This window comes from Salarias fasciatus, chromosome 20, assembly GCF_902148845.1.
Source record: "Salarias fasciatus chromosome 20, fSalaFa1.1, whole genome shotgun sequence".
Lineage (NCBI taxonomy): Eukaryota > Metazoa > Chordata > Actinopteri > Blenniiformes > Blenniidae > Salarias > Salarias fasciatus.
Window position 1 is genome coordinate 14834419 of NC_043764.1, and position 13025 is coordinate 14847443.

Below are 13025 nucleotides of genomic sequence, written 5' to 3' on the forward strand. Positions count from 1 at the left end.
GCAGTACATTTTTCAACAGTACCTTCCAGTTTGCATGAAGCAGTGTCGTTCCATTGCCAGTTAAGCTACAGAAACTGTTGATTCTGCAGGCCTAAAGGCTGATTTCCAAACAACACTTGAGAGCAGGGTGCGAACTATGGGGGGGGCAGGGGGGTCTCAGCCCACCTTGATGAGACATCAGCATGATTTGTGAAATTTTGGGGGGGGGGGGGCCTAAATATTAGCAAAATGCTGTTTCCCCCGTGTATTTACTTTATTTTATTATTATTATTTTTGTATGATCAAAATCATGGATCATTTGCAGAATCAGGCCATTTTAATGTACGATTGCGCATCACTATTTCACTTTAATAAAGATGCCGGCCTGCATGCAGTACTTGTCCTCACCATTGAAGCGTGGGAGCGCTATGCCTTAAGCGACACTTTAAGCAGATCCGCTTGCTCCGAGGCACTTCCCCCCCCCCAAAAGTGAGCCCTTCCGACAGCTGCGGTATAGTTAGCACACTGCTTGAGAGTCAAAATATCACTGGATAATAGCTCTATGTGAACATGCTTCTGGAAGCTGCACAACCAGGTGGAAAGATATGAAATTATGAAAATTTTGAAAAAGCTTCCAGAAGAATGCAGTACATCATGTCTGTTCTGTATTTTATATGTATTTTATAATTGTGGCTAAGTTAGCACGGTGTCAGAGAAGAGCGAAGCCCAGCAAATCCCATCAGAGCAGAGCCTTGAGCGTCCAACCCCGAGGCGCTCCTGGAAGTCTCTCCTCACCGAGAGTCTCTGGAAGTTCTCCAAGCCGGGTGAGGAGCGCTGTGTGCGGGCCGCGGGGCGGTTGATGGGAGAGGCTCCAGCTGAGCTAATTGTGGCTAAGTTAGCAGGGTGTCAGAGTAGAGCTAAGCGCAGCAGATCCCATCAGAGCAGAGCAGAGCAGAGCTTTGAGCATCCGACCCCGGACCGAAAGGCAACCCGGGGCCGCCACGGGGCCCCTCGCCCGGCACGGCGCCCAGCGCCACCTCTGTTTCGGGCGGTTCCCCCGACCCAGCGGCCTAGCCTCCAGGCCCGGCTCCGCCGGCAATCGACCAGACACACGTGCCGGCCACCCCTGGCTGTCTGACTGTCTTCAGGTGGGTCAGCTGACCCACCTGAAGACGGTAGACGAGCTGACTTTATGCAGCCTCCTGGCGAGTCAGACGCCAGGCGCCGTGACAGCCAGGCTGACTCAAAATGCTTCTCTGCTGGGAAGTGGAGCTCCACAATGTTCCCATCCCAGCTAATTGTGGCTAAGTTAGCGACAACTGTCAGATGATCCACCTGAAGACGGTAGACGAGCTGACTTTATGATAACACTGGTGATAGATGAAAAAATATAGCCGAAATGAGCGATTTTGCAGAGATTATGTCCCGTGCTAAAGCTCCATTGCTGTGGCCCACTGCTACATGCGGCTAAATCGGTTGGATCTAAATAACTTCGGAAGGACTCTGAGCTGAACGATGTTTGTCTGAGTTATATGAGCATGCACACACCTATAAATAAGGTCCAGGTGTCAAAAAACCGGAGTTGCCCTTTAAATCATTTAATCAATCAGATTTCAGGCATCATCTGTTGCTGGGGTCAAAGAAATCTGCCTGAGGCCTTCACAGTCCATTCCTGGTGGCGCAGTAACGTCAAGTGAAGTGTCAAACAGACAGCTGCTTCAACCAATCAGATTTCGAGTTGGCGACTCAGTGCCTTCTGGCAGGCGTACACTAACAACAGCATATCCAGGGCTTCTGATTCACATTCACCAAGAGATACAGTTGGTGGTGGTATGCACCTAAGTTGTTGGTCACCACCCGCAATTATTCCAATGAAGAAAAAGAAGAAGAAGACCTGAAGAGAATTACAACTTAAGCCAGAAATACCACAGGGCAAGTTCAACTTTCAGTCCTGGCTTTGATTGCAATCAAGAAGGATCTGCTGATGTAACTGAAACACACGGCTAATCTATATGACAGAGCAATTGAACTCTTTTTGAGAAAGGAAAGGAGGATGGCTTTTGTTTACAAATAATCGGGAATTTGGTGAGTAAAATGTTCCTCTTTTCCTAAATAATATTGCTGTTTTATTAAGTTGTTGATGCTTATTGTCTACTGATGTAGTAGGAGACTTGTCCACTCCAGCAAAGGCATTTATTCTGGCTGCACAAGTATCTATCTGCAGTGCAACAACTCTTTATATGCATATCTGTATAATAAGATGTTTTTTTGTAGACATAAAAAAGTTATTGAGAGGTGGATTGGTTCAGACGGATCTGTTCTGAAGGCCTTAGTGTGAAATGCACGGTCCGCCACTGGTACATACGAGGTAATGTCTATGATGCAAATGGACAGATAACTGAATTAATATGTGCACCCAGCATGATGAATATATTTTCAAATGATAATGAGTTATTGTGAAATATATATGACAAAGAGCACTTTGTGATACAAATGATTGTTTTTATTTGCTTGTAAGAGGTTTAGACAGCCAAAGCAAAAGTTACCAACTCATTGTTAGACAAATGATTCATCAAATATTAGAATATGTTCAAAACTGCATCAAATGTGTGCCGAAGTGCACAAATCGTTGATCAATTTGAAAGATGTCATGGAATATGGCTTTGCCCCCTATTTTTTATTTTTTTTTTTTCATCTGTAAATCTTCTCAATTTCAAGAAACCCAGAAAGTACACCCAAGGATGCAGAATTCAGTGTGGTTGAAGATTGTTGGATCAGCAGGCGGTTCAGTGCTTAGTGCTCTTGCCGCACAGCAAGAATGTCCTGGGTTCAAGCACCGGGGCCTTTCTGTTTGGAGTTTGCATGCTCTGTGCGTGGGTTCCCTCCGGGTTCTCTGGCTTCCCACGGTCCAAAAACATGCATGTCAGATTAATTGGTCACCCTGAATTGCCCTTAGGTGTGAATGTGAATGGTTGTATGTCTGTATATGTTAGGCCTGCGACAGACTGGCGACCTGTCCAGGGTGGACCCCGCCCTCGCCCGCAGCAGCTGGGATCAGCTCCAGCCACCTGCAACCCTGAAAAGGAGTAAACGGCATAGAAAATGGATGGATGGATGGAATCAGCAGGGCTCACTGCAGAAACAGCAGCCAGTTGTCTTGCTGAATTTCTTTTCTTCTCAACCTTTTTCACCTCAAGCTTCCTCTGACAGATATCAACCTCTCCGGACGACTAAAAAAAAAACAAACAAAAAAATGTCATAGCATTGGCAATGGCATTGTGATGTGTTACATCGTAAAGTCTCATTTGTTTCATGCCAACACTAAAATAGAGAAAATTATAATTTAGCACAAAGTGTCTTTCATTGAACAATTTTTCTCTGTTTTACAAAAAAAATATCCACTCATTTGCTGTCATATTATAAGAGGTGTTTAAAAAATATGATTTGAGTTCCATCTTACCGATCGCTGAAACGCACTCATGCCCACATCCATTGTCGCAGCATTTCTCATGTGTGCGGCAGTGACTATCTTTGGGGCAATCGGGAAAAATAACATCGTCACACATGTTCGCATAGGCTGGAGGAGGGCAAACACCAGCGTGATCTGAATGGAAAGACAAATCATCGTGTTCAATGAGGTGGACAAAATTGCCAACACACTTTGATGTGCTTCAACAGAACATCACCAAGAAGATTCAGCCAAAGATTAGAAACAACAGCCTGAAGCAAGTACATTACTATCAAAGCTGAAAACAGATACTCCATTTTCAATCTGACCATCCTAACTTGAGTTGTTGGCATTAAAATTCAGTTTGCTGGAATATCAAAAACATAACAAAAATAAACACAAAAGACTGATCTTTGTGGGTGGATGGTAGAGGGTAAGACATACTTACCTCTATTCCTTTTAATTGACTTTGCATCTGAGCACCCAAGTGCACCCAGAATCAGGATCAATGCACAGACTGCAGGCAGATGTCCAGCCATGTCTCAACTTCCTGCACTCAACACTGGAACTGTTGTTTGACCAAGATCTCTGGATATATATACTGTTGCAGAGCTAATCAGTTTGAGGAGTGGTTCTCAAACCAGTCCAGAATGAGTCTACAGGTGGACTCACTCCACAGGTGGAGTCTTATGCGCTCCTGTTTGGTTAGATTCCAACCAAACAGGAGCACATAAGACTCCACCCATTTCCACCTGTGAGTCCGCCTGTAGACTTGGTGAAATAGGTGGAGTGTCGTGTGCTCTTGCTTGGTTGGAACAAAAACCAGCAGCCACAGCGGTTAATTCTGGACTGGTTTTAGGACCACTGACTTAGAGGATTGGTCTGCTCCTTCTGTCACACTGTCTGATTATTGGTCACACTCTCCACAGTAGGGGCAGGTTTGTCAACTCTGCCTATGTGACAGAAGAGAATTCCCCATCTGCCTCGGGCTTTCCAAAGGTGTGTCCTCCAGGTTGAGTAGATGGTCCAGTTTGGTGACTCCTTCCTTCCTCAGGCTCGTAGACGGCAGTACTGGAGTCTGAAGAAAGCTGCTGAAATCTAAGGTTCTTTCAACATCCACCTGACGAGTGTCCCCGCAGTTGCATGTTTTGCAAGACAAACCTGCCAGACCTGGAGGACAGAAGTGTACAATGGAGTCAGACCAGTTGTTGTGGAATTTTTGGTGATACACAGCCAAAGATGACAAAGATGAGTTAAGGTGTTGACACTTGCACACGGAGGATTTATTCACGATAGCAGAGGATGCACACACAAATCAGCTGATTGAGAGCAAGGCTAATGCTTCGAGGAAAACCCAACTCTGCTCTGGCATAACTTCCAGCAATGCCAGGTCATATAGACAAATCTCACGAGAATAGCAGATGTTGGTTCTCAGGAGAACACTCCTGATACCAAGTGACTTCAGACAAAACAGGGGGGCCTTCGCACTGTGTTCCTGAAAATGTAAAAACAAAGCATTATTCCATTTCACATGTCATGTCCCCTTCATGGAGTGGACATTGAGTGAACCACTCAAGGACATCACTGTTTTATCTTGCCACTGTCCAATCAATGAAGTGTCACTTGTTGTCCAGCTCAGCCATGCTGATGCTTTTTTTTTTATCATAAGTTGAAAGTGTTACCCACAATCGGTGAAAATCATTTTGAAATTTAATGAAGATATTGACATGTCTGCATCAACCCAAATGGTTGGAGAAGTTGTTTCTGACTCTGGAAAAGAGAGACCGTTATTCCAAAACCTTCAACCTGCACTGCAGAGGCCTGATGACTGGACTATCATCAACTCAAACTGGCGTCAATTTGAACCAAGCACTGCTCACCATTATTCTATAAACCAACCCAATTTATGAACCCCTCACCAAAGTCAGAACAATCAGTGCTGAAAGCAAAGAGGAGTGGTATTGCCGATCAAGTACTTTCTCTTGATCCCAAGAAACAATACTGAACATTAAATTGGCCAATTTTCCTCGGGATTTCTTCGACACCTGTCAGTCCTCTGCATCTACAACCTATGATGGAGCCATCAGGAACAGAGATTGATCTGAGCCAAGTCAACGATCCATGATTATCTTTCAAACCTGTTCAATAAGGCTCTGGAGAACTTTTTGCTGTTCAGTTGTCCCTCTTTCAGGCAACAAAACAAAACTGTATCTTTCAGGAAAAGCAAAACAGCATTTGTTCTGTAAGTTAAACAAGTCATAACAAACCATCCAGTGTTGAGGCCCCTTCCTTCCCAAGATGCTCAATATACTAGGAGGAAACTGCTGCTCCTTCAAACTTTCATTTTTATTATTTGTGGCACATTTCAGGGAAGATACTTTGTTCCTGTGGGGAAAACATAGATGGAAAACGAACGAACAATCAAACAAATTATGTAATTCAAAACACCACCACAATGAATTAAACCTGAATGTGCAGGTTATCTAACCTGAAAAGCTTCCATAATGCCCCTTTAAAGGCACAAAGTAAATGTATCATTTCTTCTCTGATTCTATCATGCCCTGTGACCCTGCGGCCATGTGGCAGCGCTCGGGTCCTGTTATGTGTTTGTCTGCCCTAATGTTCTCCTGCAAAGCCACCTGCCTCCTAACCACCTAATGTGCAACACCCATTTCTGCCCCTATTTTAGTCCTGCTCCCCTGGTATGTCTTGTCGGCTCCTTGTGGGTCTGTCTGCGTGCTTCTGTGCCCTTGCCTGCATGTCGGTTCAGCTCAGCGTTCCCATATTCCTGCGTTTCCGTATTCCTGCGTTCCTGTTTCCTGCAAATAAATGAGTTTTGAACTCCACCTGGCTGCCTGCGACTGAGTCCTTCCACCTCCACCCGTGACAGAAGGAGCAGACCATCACTGGACCCAGCGGACAGTGAGGTTCTGAAGCAGTGTGCTTCCCACATAAGCCCTACGGTGGCGGTGCTCCACCGAATCGTCTGCCCCTGGCCCCCGCTGGCGAAGCTCGCCCCCGGATCATCTGGAGACCGTTTCCCCAACTTCTCCGCTCCTGGATGGCCTCTGGGGAGGGAGGAAATTCTGTCCCCGTTCCTGTTTCTGCTGAGTGCAGTTCTGTCCCCCGTTTCTGTTTCTGCCTGCTAGGTACAGCTTTGTCCCCTGTTCCTGTTTCTGTCTGCTAGGTGCAGTTCTGTCCTCCGTTCTCACATCCGTCCCGTCTGTTGTGGAGTTTTTGGTGATACAAAGCCAAAGATGACGAGCCAAGGTGTTGATGCTTGCACAGGGAGAGTTTATTCAGGACTGCAGAGGAGATAAACACAGATCAGCTGATTGAGAACGAGGCTGCTGCTCCGTGGAGGATTCAACCCAGTTCTGGCTTGACTTCCGGCGATGCCAGGTTATATCTTACGCGAGAATAACAAGTGCAGACAAACAGGGCAGCCTTGCACATGTCACTGTGTTCCTGAAACCTTGGGGACAAAGTGTACTGTTCTCTCTATGTGTTGGACCGTCCAAGGTGTGAACATAGATAAACACCAAGCCAAACTCTTTTTCTGAGCCAGGATAGAGTGTACTTGCTCCTTTACTTCACTTTTCACACAGGGTTGTGATGGCAGCGTGAATCAGAGTGAAACTAAAAACAAGAAACAAAGATATTCTTACTGGACAGGTAAGTAATTAAAGATAAGTATAAATCACAGGTAAGTATGACTATACAGATATTTGATATTGACCTCATTTGTAACCAGCTCCGCAACGTTTGCATATTTCACATCCTTGTTAACCACCACTGAGTGGGTAGGAAACAAGCAAATGTCAAAGCTCGATTCAACTCTAACAGCCACATCATTCCAGTCCAGTGACTTGTATTGAGCCTTGCTCAATGGAACAGGGGAAAACATAGGTGAATGTATAGATTGTGGCATGTTTTGACACAACCAACAGTTCTTCAGCTTCTGTTCCTTCACAAAGTCAGACATTAATGCAACGCAGAATTGTCCTTAGAAGATGACACCGCCCTGTTGCTTATTTTCTCTTGCAGACTTTCGACTGTAGTCCTTGGGATGTCCCCCTCCTCCACCTGGGCGGTGGCGCCTGGGATGCTTACCACGTTGTGCGCCAGGAGGCACACATTGGGAGGGGGTTACTGTCAGGCCCTGTGCTCCTGCAGTCATGTGGGGGCACTCGGGTCCTGTTTTGTGTTTGTCTGCCCTCATATTCTCCTGCCAAGCCACCTGCCTCGTTACGACTTAATGTGCCACACCTGTGTCTGCCCTATTTTAGTCCTGCTCCCCTGGTGTGTCTTGTCGGCTCCTTGTGGGTCTGTCTGCATGCTTCTGTGTCCCTGCCTGCATGTTGGCTCAGCTCAGTGTTCCGTATTCCTGCAAATAAATGAGTTTTGAACTCCACCTGGCTGCCTGCGACTGGGTCCTTCCATCTGCACCTGTGACAGATTCAACCACTGGATAGCAGAGAGCCAGTTGAGCGGGTTGTTTTGCATTTCCTCCACTGCTGGTTGTGTATGAAGGTCAGCAGAACAACAACACACCCTTGGTTATGCTGCTGAAACGGTTCAGGGAAATAATGATCATGTAGCAACTACATGTTGAGAGAATAGTTTTTTACTCACAATAATAAACTGAAGGTGGACATACTTTGTATGCTTTGTAAGTCATCTCATTCTCTTTACCAGAGTCAGGACAAACAGTGCTGTCCCTTCCTGGTGGGCTTCAGGGGCAGACAGGACTTCCAGAGATCATTTGTCAAATAATGATTTGGTAACTTTTGTTTTGACTGTTTAAATCTCTTCATTATCAGCAAATAAAAACAATCATTTGCATCACAAAGTGCTCTTTGTTTGCCATGTAATTTAGTCTATAGCGATAATAAGAATTGGCAGATTTACACTTCACAGTTAAATGTGGCCCTGGAAGAAAAAAGCTTTGATGCAGACAGCCTGTCAAGAATGCCTTCGAATATTGAAGCAATTCTAAAAGAGAGCTCAAAGGAAATGCCATAAGGGCCCGGTCACACCGCCTGAACTTTGCCGGAGGGTTCCTTGAACGGTAGGGAGGGGCGCCGAATGCTCATCACCGCGCACAAAATGGGGAAAAAAATTGAAACACGGGCGTTGGCTTAGCGGTGCACCGCTGAAGCCGGCATTGCTTTAGCGTTGGTTTTGCGGTAGAGAGCGGCAGAGAGCAGTAGCAAGCGTTGGTATAGTGGCGTTCTGTGACTACGGAGCTGAACGGACCATTTTGATACAAGTTCTGATCGATTTTTGATAGAAGTGGATAGTTGAAGTTCATCATGGATATCCCACACTGAAGCCTATCTGAAGTGATTTTTTGAGTACTTAATGAGTTTTTGGAGTGAAAATAATGTAAAAACGCCCCAAAAACCAACATATACCATTGTACAGAGGGCATCCAGAGGGTATACAGAGGATGTCCAAAATTGACCCCGCCGGGGCATAGCAGTACAAATACATGTGTGAAACACTCATTTCTTGTAGTACTCCTCTGACATTTTGACCTGAACTATGTAAGACCCCAGGCTTTAGCAAAATTGTGTTTTCAAGCTATTCCGGTGCTTCCACACTTATTTCCAGGTGTTTTATGAGGGAAAAAATTCAGGCGAGAATGAAATTCATCCTAATTCAGTGTGCTGCAACATAAATAAATCTGTGCCAGTAGCACCTAGAGTAATTCTGACTGGACTGGGTGAAAATACAGGTTGTCAGCTTTCAATTGAAACTCCAACCACGCATGTACTCCAAACAGTTCAAGAACAGCATTCAGTTTAGTTTGGGTACGTCTTTAGTTGAACTTTTAGGCGAAAATGGCCCCGAGCTTAAAGGGTTAACTGTAGCCTAGGCTTAGTAGACCATCTAAAGGGTTAGGAATCTCTTCATTCCAGTCTGACAAAATAGGGGCCCCATAACAACATCTTGCCGAGGGCCCCCATGAAGCTAGAAACGGCCCTGATCATGCGACATGGACAAAAGAAGAGGAAGGCTGGAGAAGGAAAGGCAGCAGCCTCCAAGAAGATAATTCATTACTGAGCAGGCAGCTGAAGCAATGGAGTCAGGTAAATAGATGTGGTCCACTGGTTGTGTCAAGAAATATTCTTACACCCCCTCCAAAGGCTGCAACGGTCAGCCAGAGCGTCATACATTTTGCAGTGTTTTTGTGCAGGAGCACACCAGCAGGTTGTTTTTCTGTAATCTACTATATTAGAAATTAAGAAAAATAAACAAAATATAAAGTCAAGAGGATCATCAAACCTTTTAATGCCTCATGTCTGCTGTATTAATGCCTCAAATCAGGTTTTAAAATTTATTTGACTTTTTACAGTGCGCATTTGCGCAGCGTCACCTCTCACACTCGGCGTACTCCTTGATAAACACGCACACACAAACCAACTAACACAAAACAATTGTGTGATTAACCATCAATAATAATCAAGAGCATATTAAAATTAGTAAAATAAGTCTCCCCGGCTGCGCACCAGGACGGACACCCCCGCACACTGTCCTGTCCTTACCCTGCTCATTTGATTGTGGGACTGCAGGCTCCACAGGACAAAGGTATTTATTCAGAAAATATGTTCGTTCTAAAACTAATTTTTGGAAACGAAAAACACTTGGTTTGCTGTACTTTGATGGAGGATATAATATTTTACCCGAATCTGTAACTGGCACATCTGGAGACGCTGCAGTGCTCCAACTACCGTGTTCACTGTTGTGTTGAGATTTATTCCATTAGTTTATTTTTTTACACCATTTTATATTCTTATTATTTAGTTGTAAACTGACAGCAGCCTACAGTAATTCTCTATACCTGGAGGTGACGCGTGAGCGCTTCCATGCGCCTCTGCAGGTTCTGCGCTGGACTGTACAGCAGCTGGAGGTCGATCGGGCATTTTTGGGGCAGGATTACATTTTTCTTTTGCTATTTGGCCCGTGGCTGTTCTGACTGTGATTCAGAACTTTCCTCCTCTTCACTCCAGTCAAGATCGTTGATGTCCGACACGTCTCCGCCATTCGATTCCCCCTCACTGACCTCCTGTATCATTGCTAAAGCTTCTCCCACCTTACATCTCTTATGCCTCTTTATATTGTCTTTATTTATTTATTTTTTTATTTTTTTTTTTGGGGGGGGAGGGGGGGTTGGTTGATATTTTTGGCCGTCTGTCTGATTGTCTGATGTCAGAGCTCGCTCCCTGCTCAGATGCGCGCATATGAACCAAAACAAATCAATAGCAGAAAGAAAGCAACGCGAAGTGCGTCTTTTTTGGAGGTATGAATGCTTTGTAATATTATGTGTATCATTGTTAGGACCTTATTTGCTTCGGAAACCTTGTTTGCTTCAGAAAAACATACAAGACACATATTTAGGAAAAGTCAAAGAATCAGAGGACAGGGGAATTATTTTAACAGATTTATTTGAATTATTAAAACCCAAATGGTTCTTGGCTGTTCTGGTGTTAACAACTTTGTTGTTGCGTCCACGAACGCAAGTTTGTGGATGCTCGGGTCCGCCAGGTCCCGAGCGTCCACAAACTTGCGCCTGGCGGTGCCAAACTTGGACTGGGCGTTGGTGGAGCGGGGGTGAACGTTGCTGGGGCGGAAAATTCAATGCTCCTCACCGCTCGGAATATTTTGTGCAGCTCAAAACTTTCGGAGCGGTAGGAGGGCCCCTCCGGTAACATCAGTGGTGGCCGAGCGTTTACGGCGTTGCTTTAACGGAGGCCAACTTCTGTTAAACAGTGGTGAACGGTTATGAGCGGTGATGAATTTTTTTTCACTGCTCCAGGAACACTCCAGCAAAGTTCGGGCGGTGTGACCGGGCCTTAAGAGTCCATAAACTGCATGTCTTCTCAGAGAATGGGACAAACTGATTGCTGAACAAGGAATATTTTACAGGAAAACAGCCAACAAAAAACCACTGGTACACACAGATACACAATACACAAAAGTATGGTGTAGAGGGAACTCCAAAACCAAATGGGCCACCAAGGTACAGAGAGGACCATGTCATTGATACAGAACTGCTTTTACAGTACATGCAACAAGAGATAGACTATGTCACAAAGAAATGTGAATGCCTGACGCACAAGAAGCCCAGCCAAGACAAAATAGTGGTTCACAGAATAGTGGCTCAGTGGTTACCACTCCACCTTTCAAACTGGTTTTAGTGGATTTCCTGCATCTTGACAAGTGTAAAGATGGATATAAATATATCCTGGTAATCATTGACCATTTCACACATTTTCCACAGGCATACACCACAGCCTCAAAATCTGGAAAAACTGCAGCAGACAAAATATTTAATGACTATGCAATGAGATTTTGATTTCCGGCCCAGATTCACTATGATCAGGTGTGAATTTAAAAACGGAGGCTACCAAAGGTTTTTACATATAAAAGACTTGGCTCATCGATCTCTTGCAACATGAGAACACCAATCCCATATTTGGACGGGGATACAGTCAAGTCTTATAGCGCTTATAGGTAAGCTAGCCGGTTCAAACAGAACAGCAAACATTAAGCTCCAGGTACATTATCCACCTCTACGTGTCAGTCACCATAATCACACAGTTTGTCCTCCAGTCTCCCAAACGGGGAGCATGGTACGTGCGCGGCTGCACAGCCCAGCCGGCCATCCGCCTGCCCACCTGCTACGTGGGGAGCAGCAGCACAGCCGGCAAGAGGAAAAAAAACTATGCAAATCGTGATACAAAGAGGCTTTCAGCTGAGTTGGTAAGCAGCTTACAGTCAGGTCGGCACCGACCGACTCGGCCCCTTGAGACCCCCCCTCCGCTGCGAGTTTGTGTGGGGCCGAATTTACTGTAATCCCTGGGCTTTAACGTTCCACATACACAATGGACACACTCTGTGTATTTCTTGTCATACCCTCCCATCCTTAGAACTTGGAGGATTAGAGACATGGAACACTCTGAATTGAGTTACACACATGCAGGACATTCAGCACTTTTTGAGTTAATGAACACAGAATTCAGTCACAATGACTGTGCATAAGAGATGCGTGTTGGCTACAATCCAAACCCCTTCCCACACGATACTTTACCGCCCTGGACCGAGTAAACTGATGAACTCGTAGTTGAGAGAGTGTGGCTCATTTTGAGTGACCAGCAGATGGAACTGTTCTGAGACAGTAAAGTATTACAAGCTTGCAACTTGGACACTTGATAAGGTTGCCGTGGACATTGGGTGTTTGCCATTACACTGAAGAATGTAAGAAAATAGTTACAGTCTGTAATTCTGTCATCCCCAAAACATTTATTTTTTTTTTTTTTAATTTACTATGTCTAAAACGGTGCATTGTATGCTTCTGAATGTTACACACAGTTGGTTGCAGAGGGTAAAGGTCAAGATTTTAGGGACAACATCTATTATGTTGGGGGCGGTATGTGGTAGATATATGTAGCAGACATTCGTCAGAGGTTGTTGACGTTGTTGATTTTCAGACTTTTTAAGTTGCCATTTTCATATTTTGGATTTCTCTGCTGATTGGTTCATTTCACATGCATGTGAGGGAGAGAGCCAGCAGAGGCTCCTGCATGTGTTG

At 45.0% G+C, this 13025-nt stretch overlaps 2 long non-coding RNA genes across 2 annotated transcripts in view; both read right to left on the reverse strand.

The window, feature by feature from the left end:
* The window catches only part of LOC115408102 (uncharacterized), a 93918-nt gene that overhangs the window by 11770 nt on the left and 69123 nt on the right, over positions 1-13025 (reverse strand). The window lies entirely within an intron of this gene.
* LOC115408104 (uncharacterized) lies at positions 2588-8424 on the reverse strand. The gene is made up of 3 exons (XR_003933730.1): positions 3876-8424; positions 3440-3583; positions 2588-3209 (listed from the first exon to the last, which is right to left on the reverse strand). It is a non-coding gene; the product is annotated as an uncharacterized LOC115408104 (long non-coding RNA).